This window comes from Euprymna scolopes, chromosome 46, assembly GCF_053919585.1.
Source record: "Euprymna scolopes isolate OS-2025 chromosome 46, ASM5391958v1, whole genome shotgun sequence".
In the NCBI taxonomy this organism is placed as follows: Eukaryota; Metazoa; Mollusca; class Cephalopoda; order Sepiida; family Sepiolidae; genus Euprymna; species Euprymna scolopes.
Genome location: NC_136527.1, coordinates 132,534,290 through 132,544,384, shown reverse-complemented (window position 1 = coordinate 132,544,384; position 10,095 = coordinate 132,534,290). Strand labels below are relative to the sequence as shown.

The 10,095-nt window shown below is 35.8% G+C and overlaps 1 protein-coding gene across 1 annotated transcript in view; it reads left to right on the top strand.

Annotated features, from left to right (window-relative positions):
- Positions 1 to 2,554: 2,554 nt before the first annotated feature.
- The window catches only part of LOC145271283 (QRFP-like peptide receptor), a 463,148-nt gene continuing 455,607 nt past the window's right edge, over positions 2,555 to 10,095 (top strand). Inside the window, exon 1 of the mRNA XM_080126837.1 lies at positions 2,555 to 5,561. The gene's annotated coding sequence lies outside the window, so the exon portion shown is untranslated. The remainder of the gene's footprint in view (positions 5,562 to 10,095) is intronic.

The window sequence follows — 10,095 nt, the reverse complement described above, 5'->3', positions numbered from 1 at the left end:
CAAATCATACATGCCTTTAAAGACATGACATTCGGTCTGGATAAATGTGCTCCATTAGAACTGGAAAGGAGATCCGCACATAAAGTATGATGAGGATACCGAGATCAGAGTCCTGGAAGAGCATGAAAAGTCCAAATACAAGAAAACGATTCAATTCACCAAATATCTTGGCATAGAAGAAAACGAAATGAGAAGGAGAGAACAAAATAGGCAAAGGGTATGTGTTCCGTGTCAAAAAACAATGGTTAAGTATACTGCAGAAGCACCTGTTAAACTATACAAGTTCTATAATTGAATACCTCCCCCCCAAAGACAAAAAACATAAAGGCAATTAAAAAGCATTAAAAACTACGTAACAAACACACACACACACACACACACACACACACACACACACACACACACACACAAATGAATCCCATTTTCTTTTAAACTTTCTTGCTATTTGTAATGTCCGCTAGAGATTCCTTCGTGATGTGACAAGTCACTTTACTACGCTCGTTTGCGCGTGAACACAGCATGTTTGAAAACTCTACCGCGTAGCAGTGAATGGTGGCAGTGAAATGGCGGAAAATAGTCCAAGGGTTCAGGGGTCTGTACCACGCAAATAGTAAATTTGCGACGGAAAAGGTTAACATATTCTTTTTAGGCACGTTTTCGCGTGAACACATCATGTGAGAAAACTCTACCGCGTAGCGTAAATGATGGCAGTGAAATGGCGGAAAATAGTCCCAGGGTTCAGGGGTTCATACCACGCAAATAGTAAATTTGCGACGGAAAAGGTTAACATATTCTTTTTAGGCACGTTTGCGCGTGAACACATCATGTGAGAAAACTCTACCGCGTAGCGTAAATGATGGCAGTGAAATGGCGGAAAATAGTCCCAGGGTTCAGGGGTTCGTACCACGCAAATAGTAAATTTGCGACGGAAAAGGTTAACATATTCTTTTTAGGCACGTTTGCGCATGAACACATCATGTGAGAAAACTCTACCGCGTAGCGTGAATGATGGCAGTGAAATGGCGGAAAATAGTCCCAGGGTTCAGGGGTTCGTACCACGCAAATAGTAAATTTGCGACGGAAAAGGTTAACATATTCTTTTTAGGCACGTTTGCGCGTGAACACATCATGTGAGAAAACTCTACCGCGTAGCGTAAATGATGGCAGTGAAATGGCGGAAAATAGTCCCAGGGTTCAGGGGTTCATACCACGCAAATAGTAAATTTGCGACGGAAAAGGTTAACATATTCTTTTTAGGCACGTTTTCGCGTGAACACATCATGTGAGAAAACTCTACCGCGTAGCGTAAATGATGGCAGTGAAATGGCGGAAAATAGTCCCAGGGTTCAGGGGTTCATACCACGCAAATAGTAAATTTGCGACGGAAAAGGTTAACATATTCTTTTTAGGCACGTTTGCGCGTGAACACATCATGTAAGAAAACTCTACCGCGTAGCGTGAATGATGGCAGTGAAATGGCGGAAAATAGTCCCAGGGTTCAGGGGTTCGTACCACGCAAATAGTAAATTTGCGACGGAAAAGGTTAACATATTCTTTTTAGGCACACCGAAATCTATATATATAACAAATGTTTTTCTATACGAACGTGAGATGGGCCTTAAAGTAAAATAATACCATAATCCCCCCCACTCTTTATCTGTGCCTAAACCTAAACATAGATTCCATGAACAAAGTTTCTTTCTTAGAACTGCACGCCTGTGGAACTCTTTTCCGTTTCCCTGCTTTCCAACTGACTACAATATGGTTGTCTTCAAGTCTAACGTAAACAAATTCGTGACGAACCGTCCCCTTTTAGTAATCCAATTTACCAATTTTCCACTACTACGGCTTACTACGATACTATTAACCCTTATCCTCGAGTGGCCTCCTGGCCTTTATAAGTGAGTCTATTGCTAATCGCCTGATTGGACCCTACCAGGGAATAGTGACAGGATAGCAGCACAGGCATTTTTTTTTTTTTTTCTGTTTTGCAAGTCAAAATGTGATTTTTTTTCCTAGACCGCTTGCTCTTTGGTTTTACTTACTCGGCCCTTGTGTCGCATCTCTCCCGACACATAAATGCGATGTATGTATAAAAAAAAAAAAAGGCCGCAACAGGCACGGATTAAAAAAAAAAAAAAAAAAAAGACCTGAACTATGAAAGTGACGTGAAAAAAACAAAACAAATATGTCCCCAGGTGTTAAGATGACGCCCTCCTCAACTGTGTCAGCCCAACGCATGACCCACTTAGCTACTTCAATAAATAAATAAACAGCTTCTTTTTCTTCTTCTTCTTCTTCTTCTTCTTCTTCTTCTTCTTATTCTTCTTCTTATTATTATTATTATTACTATTCAACGTCGTTATCTACAATCTTACCACTTACTCTATTAAAGAACACGTTTCCATCTCTAAGGCATTGAAGTATACCGATATTTCGCACGCATAGAGCAGGAAAAAAAAAGTCGGTTCACACCTACCCACACCTACACCTCCGTCCTCCGAACGTTGCCTTTTTCTCGTCATCTCCTCTCTATGTATCTAGGTTCTTTTTTTTTTTTTTTTTTAATTTCTCAGATCGAAGTACAACTGGAATCAGTTCTTCTACGAACACACGAGCACACGCACGCCGTCTTTCGATTCCTTGTCAAAAAACCATTCCATCGCTGACGGACCGAAGCGTCGGACGTATTGTATCATTCGCGTCATATTCGACACACGCACCACTGGCGTCTTGCCTTTCCTTCGATCCAAGACAAACACCTTCACTCACCCGTCCGCCATAAGTTTAACCCTAACTCCCCAAGCAACCTCTTCTTCCCCCCTCCCCCAAATGCCATAACCCACATTTGAAAACGTCTCCTACACAGAGTTGGAATCGCGAGATTATTTATTTATTTTTTTTTCCAGGGGGGAAAACATTATATATATATATATATATATATATATATATATATATATATATATATATGTTTGTCTTCAAGTCCAACGTGAACAAGTTTCTGATGAGCCGTTCTTCCACTTAAGTTAACAAATTTACCGAACTTCCATTACTATCGATTACTATATTGTCCTTTTGACTACACTACACTCTTTAACCCTTATCCTTGAGTGGCCTATCGGCCTTGATAAGTGGTGACGCCTATGTAATATATATATATATATATATATATATATATATATATATATATATATATATAAAAAAGAAAGTTACAGTTTCGGATATATCATTTTCACATCGAGGAAAATCCACGCCGGAAAAGTCCTTTACATCCGCAAAAAAAAAACCCAACAAACGAACCCCCCCCCCCAAAAAAAAACAAAAAACAAAAAAAAAAACACCACAAATCTCTTAGAAGCAGCTTATCCTGCCTTGACAGAGTCCAAAATAGAAGAGACGTTGCGAGACTGTCTTTGCTTTATCGTTATTTTCATGGCAAGTGCTCGTCTGAGCTTCAATCTATGAGCCTCCTCGCAAAACGTTCATAAAACACTCATCTAGCCAAAACCACTGTCAATAATTTCCCACACTCTTTATCTGTGCCCAAACCTAAACGTAGATTCCATGAACAAAGCTTCTTTCTTAGAATTGCACGCCTGTGGAACTCTCTTCCGATTGCCTGCTTTCCAGCTAACTACAACCTTCTTCAACCGTCTTCAAGTCCAATGTAAACAAGTCCCTGATGAACCGCCTACCCCCCAAGTAATCCAATTTACAAAATTCCACTACTTATGTTTACTACGCTATAATCCCATTGACTGATGTATACCCATTAACCCTTATCCTCGAGTGGCCCCGGGCCTGGATAAGTGGTGATTCCTGTGTAAAAAAAAAAAATCCTCGGTTCGCCCACTATCTGTGCCTAAACTTAAACTCAGATTCCGCGAACAAAGCTCCTTTCCCAGAACTGCCCGCCTTTGGAGCCCTGTTCCGCTGGCCTGCTTCCCGCTTGAATACAACATGGTAGCTTTCAAATCCAAGTTCTTGTTGAGCCGTCCTCATAAATAATCAAAATTCTACCCAACTTACGCCATTATCGATTACTGCACCACCTTACATTCATCAACCCTTATCCTCGAATGGCCTTCGGGCCTTGATAAGTGATAACTTCCTAGTAAAATATAAAAACTTTCTGAACGCTTCTATCTTCAACAGGTCCCTACACATTTGTAACCTTATTATTATTATTATTATTATTATTATTATTATTATTATTAATAATAATAGTAGTAGTCGTAGTAGATGTAGTAGTATTAGTGACCGGGAATACCCAGTGAGGTTCCCTGGGTTCTGAGTGAGAGCAGGTTTACCCAGATTTCCATCCTTATCCGTCTCTTTCGATAACAGTTGCAAATCGTCTTTGCATTTTCGCAACAGCCGTCTACCATTGGTTTTCCACTGACAACAACCGTTTATTATTATTATTATTATTATTATTATTATTATTATTATTATTATTATTATTACCCTGGAAATCCCAGACAAACTTTCACCAAGAATTTCTTGCTAAAGACCAGTGGCATTCTCTGGAATCTGATGGACAGCAAATCTCCTCAGTACTCCAATAATCTACGTTTCTTTTCGTTGTTATCTTAACCTATTTGGAGTTACTAATATCGCACCAACCCTGGAATCTGGGTGACAGCAAGTCTCCAACATATCCTTCCTCTTCTTCTTCTTCTTCTTATTTATTTATTATTATTATTATCATTTATTCACTAGTCAGCATCAAAGATTGCTCTTCGAGAACAACTTGTGGTGTTCCCTGGAGTCTGAGTGACAACAAGTCTCCTCAGATGTCCAACACTCTCCAGAATTTGCGTTATAGCAACAGCCGCTTACCATTGATTTCTCGTTGGCAGCGGCCATTAGTCTTCACTGGGATATCGGTGGCAATAAGCCTCCCCAAGGTCTCAGCACTCTTTGCACTTAACCAGTGGAGGTCTGGCTAGTGCTTTCTCTCATCGGTCTTCCTCATTATTATTATTATTATTATTATTATTATTATTATTATTATTATTATTTGTACTCACTAGGAGTTCTCACTGACAATAATCGCTGGTGTTCCCTAGAGTCTTTCGATAACTATTGCAAATTACGTTGCATTATCGCAACATCTGCTTACCATTTATTTCTTGCTGGCAGCGGCCATTGGTCTTCACCAGGATTTGGGTAGGAATAAACGTCCACTAGGACGCAGCGCTCATACTGGTTATTATTATTATTATTATTATTATTATTATTATTATTATTATGTAGCTTCGAGTTGATTGGTCTTTGTCAGTGTTTACGTCTTAAATTTCACACAAATATCACCAGAAATCTACCTGGAATCCGAGGGACAGCAAGTCTCCTCAATATCCCAATGACCTACGTTTCTTTTCATTGTTCCTATTTACAATGCCTCCCCACGGGACAGAGTTAGACACCAGGGTCGTTTTTTAATGTGGAGAAAAGGGACAAAAAATAAAAATTGTCTCAGCCGTGAAGGATTTCTCCCCCACTAACAGAGAACGCAACCTATTCGGCGTTATTACAGCAACCCTGGAATCAGAGTGACAGTAAGTCTCCTCATTATTATTATTATTATTTGTATTGTTGTTGTTGTTGTTGTTGTGGTTGTTTACCAGTGTTCCCTGGGTTCTGAGTGAAAACAACCCCCCCACACACACCGATTTCCCGTTCACTCCACCTATTTTGATATACGTTGCATTTACGTTATCGCAACTGCTGGCAACAGCGACCATTGGGCAGCTATAAGCTCCCAGTAGGTCCCAGCACCCATCCAGTGGAATCCCCCCCTTAGTTCTCTCCTTCCTTCGACCCTTTGATTCTTCTTGATCCTAGTTATTATTATTATTATTATTATTATTATTATTATTGTTATTATTATTGTTTTGTTATTATTATTGTTGTTATTATTATTATTATTGTTATTATTATTATTGTTATTATTATTATTATTGCTATTAGTGTTATTGTTGTTATTATTATTATTATTGTTATTGTTATTATTATTATTATTATTATTGTTATTATTATTATTATTGTTATCATTATTATTATTATTGTTATTATTATTATTGTTAATATTTTTATTATTATTATTATTGTTATTATTATTATTGTTATTATTATTATTGTTATTATTATTATTATTGTTATTAATATTATTATTGTTATCATTATTATTATTATTGCTATTATTGTTATTAGTGTTATTATTATTATTATTATTATTATTATTATTATTATTATTATTATTATTATTATTATTATTATTGGCTCACATGGAGCTTTCACACAAGTCAACAAACGATCGGTTTGGAAACCTGTGGTATTCTCTGGAAGCTGAGTGACAACAAGTCTCCCCAGACGTCCAGCTCTCTCCACCTCCTTCGATAGCATTTGCAAATGAATTTGCATCATCGCAACAGCCGCTTACCATTGATTTCTCGCTGGTAGTGGCCATTGGTTTATACTGGAGTTTGAGTGGCACTCAGCCTCCCCAAGGTCCCTGTTCTCTTTGCGCTTGTCCAGCCGAGGTCTGGTTGGCGCTCGCTCCTCGGTCTTTCAGTCCTTATTGACCCTTCTCGGCCCTTTGGTATCATTTTTTTTTGGGGGGGGATCGGTGATGAAACAATGGGGGGAATGCATGATGGGGGGGGGGTGTAGAACTTGTAAATATGCAGCTTCGGTTTTCTTCATTCCCTGTAACGCTTATTCGTTATATTGTCTTGTATTATTCTCCGCATTCAAGGGGTTTCCTTAATATTTCAGCCGTTTTCATTATCGTTAGTCGTTGTACTTTTGCAGTTATTCCTCTGATTCCAATTTCTGACATTCCTTTTTTCGAAGTTTTTCGGGATTGTTCCTAGTGATCCTACTATTATCGGTACTATTTGGACTTTCTTCATCATCCAAATCCCTTTTAACTCTCTGGCTAGCTCTGTGTATTTGCTTCGTTTCTCCTTTTCTTTCATACTCACCCTGTGATCAGCTGGGACTGCAAAGTCTACGATCTGACAGGATTTTTCTTTCTTGTTAATTATTATTATCATTATTATTATTATTATTATTATTATTATTATTATTATTATTATTATTATTTACTCACTAGGCGTAGTCACACAAGTCATCATCAAAGATTGCTATTTGAGAGCAATTTGTGGTTTTCCCTGTAGTCTGAGTGACAAGTCTACCCAGATTTCCAGCGCTCTCAACCTCTTTCGATAAATTATTATCTTTCGATAACCGTTTGCAAAAGAATTTGCGTTGTCGCAACAGCCGCTTACCACTGATTTCTCGTTGGCGGCGGTCATTGGTCCTCACTGGAATTTGGGTAGCAATAAGCCTCCCCAAGGTCCCAATCCTCTTTGCACTCAGCTAACGGAGGTCTGGTTAGTGCTTTCTCTCCTCGCCCTTTCCCCTCTCCTTGAGCCTAATAACTTGGTGTGGTGCCCGTTCATGGTGACCCCCATAAACACACACAATGTGTAGTTTCAGGTAGATAGACCATTGCCTTTGATTTCGTCTTAATTTTTATTTATTTATTTATTTTATTTTATTTTCTTTTGTGACGTGTAAGAACTTTGCAGAATATGTTACGGAGTTGGTTTATCTTGTATAATACGAAAGAATCCTCTGGCGATCGATTTTCTTTCGTCTAAATAAAATATTCACAAAACCCTAACTCTAGCCCAACCCACGGATAATTTTCTGAAAGCTGAAATCGAATTAAATTTCTTGCTTTCTAATTCCAGACACACGAGAACTGCAGTTTAATTGCCTTTATTATTGACCGGATTCCAATTTTCTAATAATTTAAAAAAATAAAAAAAAATCATCTTTTTTTTTTTTTTTTGTAGTCATTGAATTTACGTGTCTCATGGGACCATTATGAACCACGGACATATTTATTTCTGCTTTTTTTCTATATAAAACACGGGCTTTTATTTTCTTACCTTAAAACGGCTTTCGAAAAGTTTTGGAAATGTTTCTTATATACATTTTATTATCGCGCTTTTTTTTTTTTTTGTAAATTGGCGACATTCTAAGAGGAAACTGGTGTTTGTATTACTGTACACATAGATTCGAAAAAGTTGTAAAAAACAATATATATATATATATATATCTATAAAAGTGAACGTGTCTGTCTGTCTGTCTGTCTGTGTGTCTGTGTGTCTGTCTGTCTGTGTACATTTCCCTACGCAATAACTCTGTCAATTTTTAGTCTATAGACTCGAAATTTGAAATACTGGGTACTGAGATTTGGGAAAATCGATGTGACGGGTGTCAGCCAGAAATTTGGCTGTTAAGGGGTCAAATTTCAACGATTTGACCTTTAAGAACTCTACCAAACTCCTCCGACAATTTTGGGTCTAAACACTTGAAATTTTAGATATAGGTTCCTTGAACCTGGATCTAACTTAATAAACTAATTTGAGCCCGAAACTATAAATTTTAAGGGGTCATAATAGGGGTCAAAGTTTTTAAAAATTAACCATTTTTTTTATTTTTTTGCTTTTTTTGCACAGCATACACCTCCAAACACCCGAGCAAGGGGTCAAAGTTCAACGATTTGACCTTTGAGAATTCTACCAAACTCCTCCGCCAATTGTGGGTCTAAACACTTGAAATTTTAGATATAGGTTCCTTGGACATGGATATAACTTAATAACTTGATTTGAGTCCAAAACAATAAATGTTAAGGGGACATAATAGGGGTCAAAGTTTAAAAAAATTGACCCCTTTTTCTTTTTCTTTTTTTTCTCAACATACACCTCCAAACACCCGGGCAACGCCGGGCTGAAATGCTAGTATATATATATATATATATATATATATATATATATATATATATATATATATATATATATATATATATATATAACAAATAAATGTTATCAAAGGCAAGATAAGTTACTCTTCTACCAAACTGGCTATATTTTTTGTGTTTTTATTCAATGTAACATGTTTATTCAGCTCGAAAAACATACAGTGTTTACCGATGTATTGAAAAATAAAAAATGGCGCCAGACTCTCTCTTTAACACGGTAAGTTCGGGAAAAGGTGTTATAAATAAAAAAAAAACTTGACAAAATATTGTTAAAAACCCACCGAATATATGTCAACCTATATCACGGTAACACATATTGAGCGAATTTCTAACAGTATTTTGTCTAGTTTTTTTTATCTATAACATCTTTTCCCAAACTTACCGAATTAAAGAAAGGGTCGGGCGCCATTTTGAATTTCCAATACATCGGTGAACACTGTATGCTTTTCGAGCTGAATAAACATGTTACATTGAATAAAAACATTAAAATATTATCCAGTTTGGTAGAAAAGTAACTTATCTTGCCTTTGATAACATTTATTTGTTATACATTTGTTTTTTGAAAACTTTTTCGAATCTATGTGTACTGAGATTGTTTCTCTGGCGTATTTTGCTAATAGTATATTGTTTTTTTTTATATATATATATACATACGTATATATGAATGTAAAAAAAACACACACACACAAATACGGTCGAACTCGGGAATCTTGTTCGATATTCTCAGTTATATCACGCTATTGTCGTTTTTTTTTAATTGGCGAGAAATAAGAGAAAACTGACATAGGTAGATACGCATATATATATATATATATATATATATATATATATATATATATATATATACACACGCATTAATAAAACTATAAATATAATATATGTATTTATAAATATATATATATATATATATATATATATATATATATATATATAAACAATAAGTAAGTCAAAGATCTTACTTGAAAACAAAATAAGTTAAGCAGAGGGAATATAGTAAAGAAAAAGGTGATTCTTTCTTTTTTTTTCAATATTCGTAGGTACGCATATATATATATATATATATATATATATATATATATATATATATATATGTATATATATATATATATATATGTATATATATATATACACGCATTAATAAAACTATAAATATAATATATGCATTTATAAATATATATATATATATACATATATATATATATATATATATATATATATATATATATATAACTACTTCATTTATTAACATAAATTAA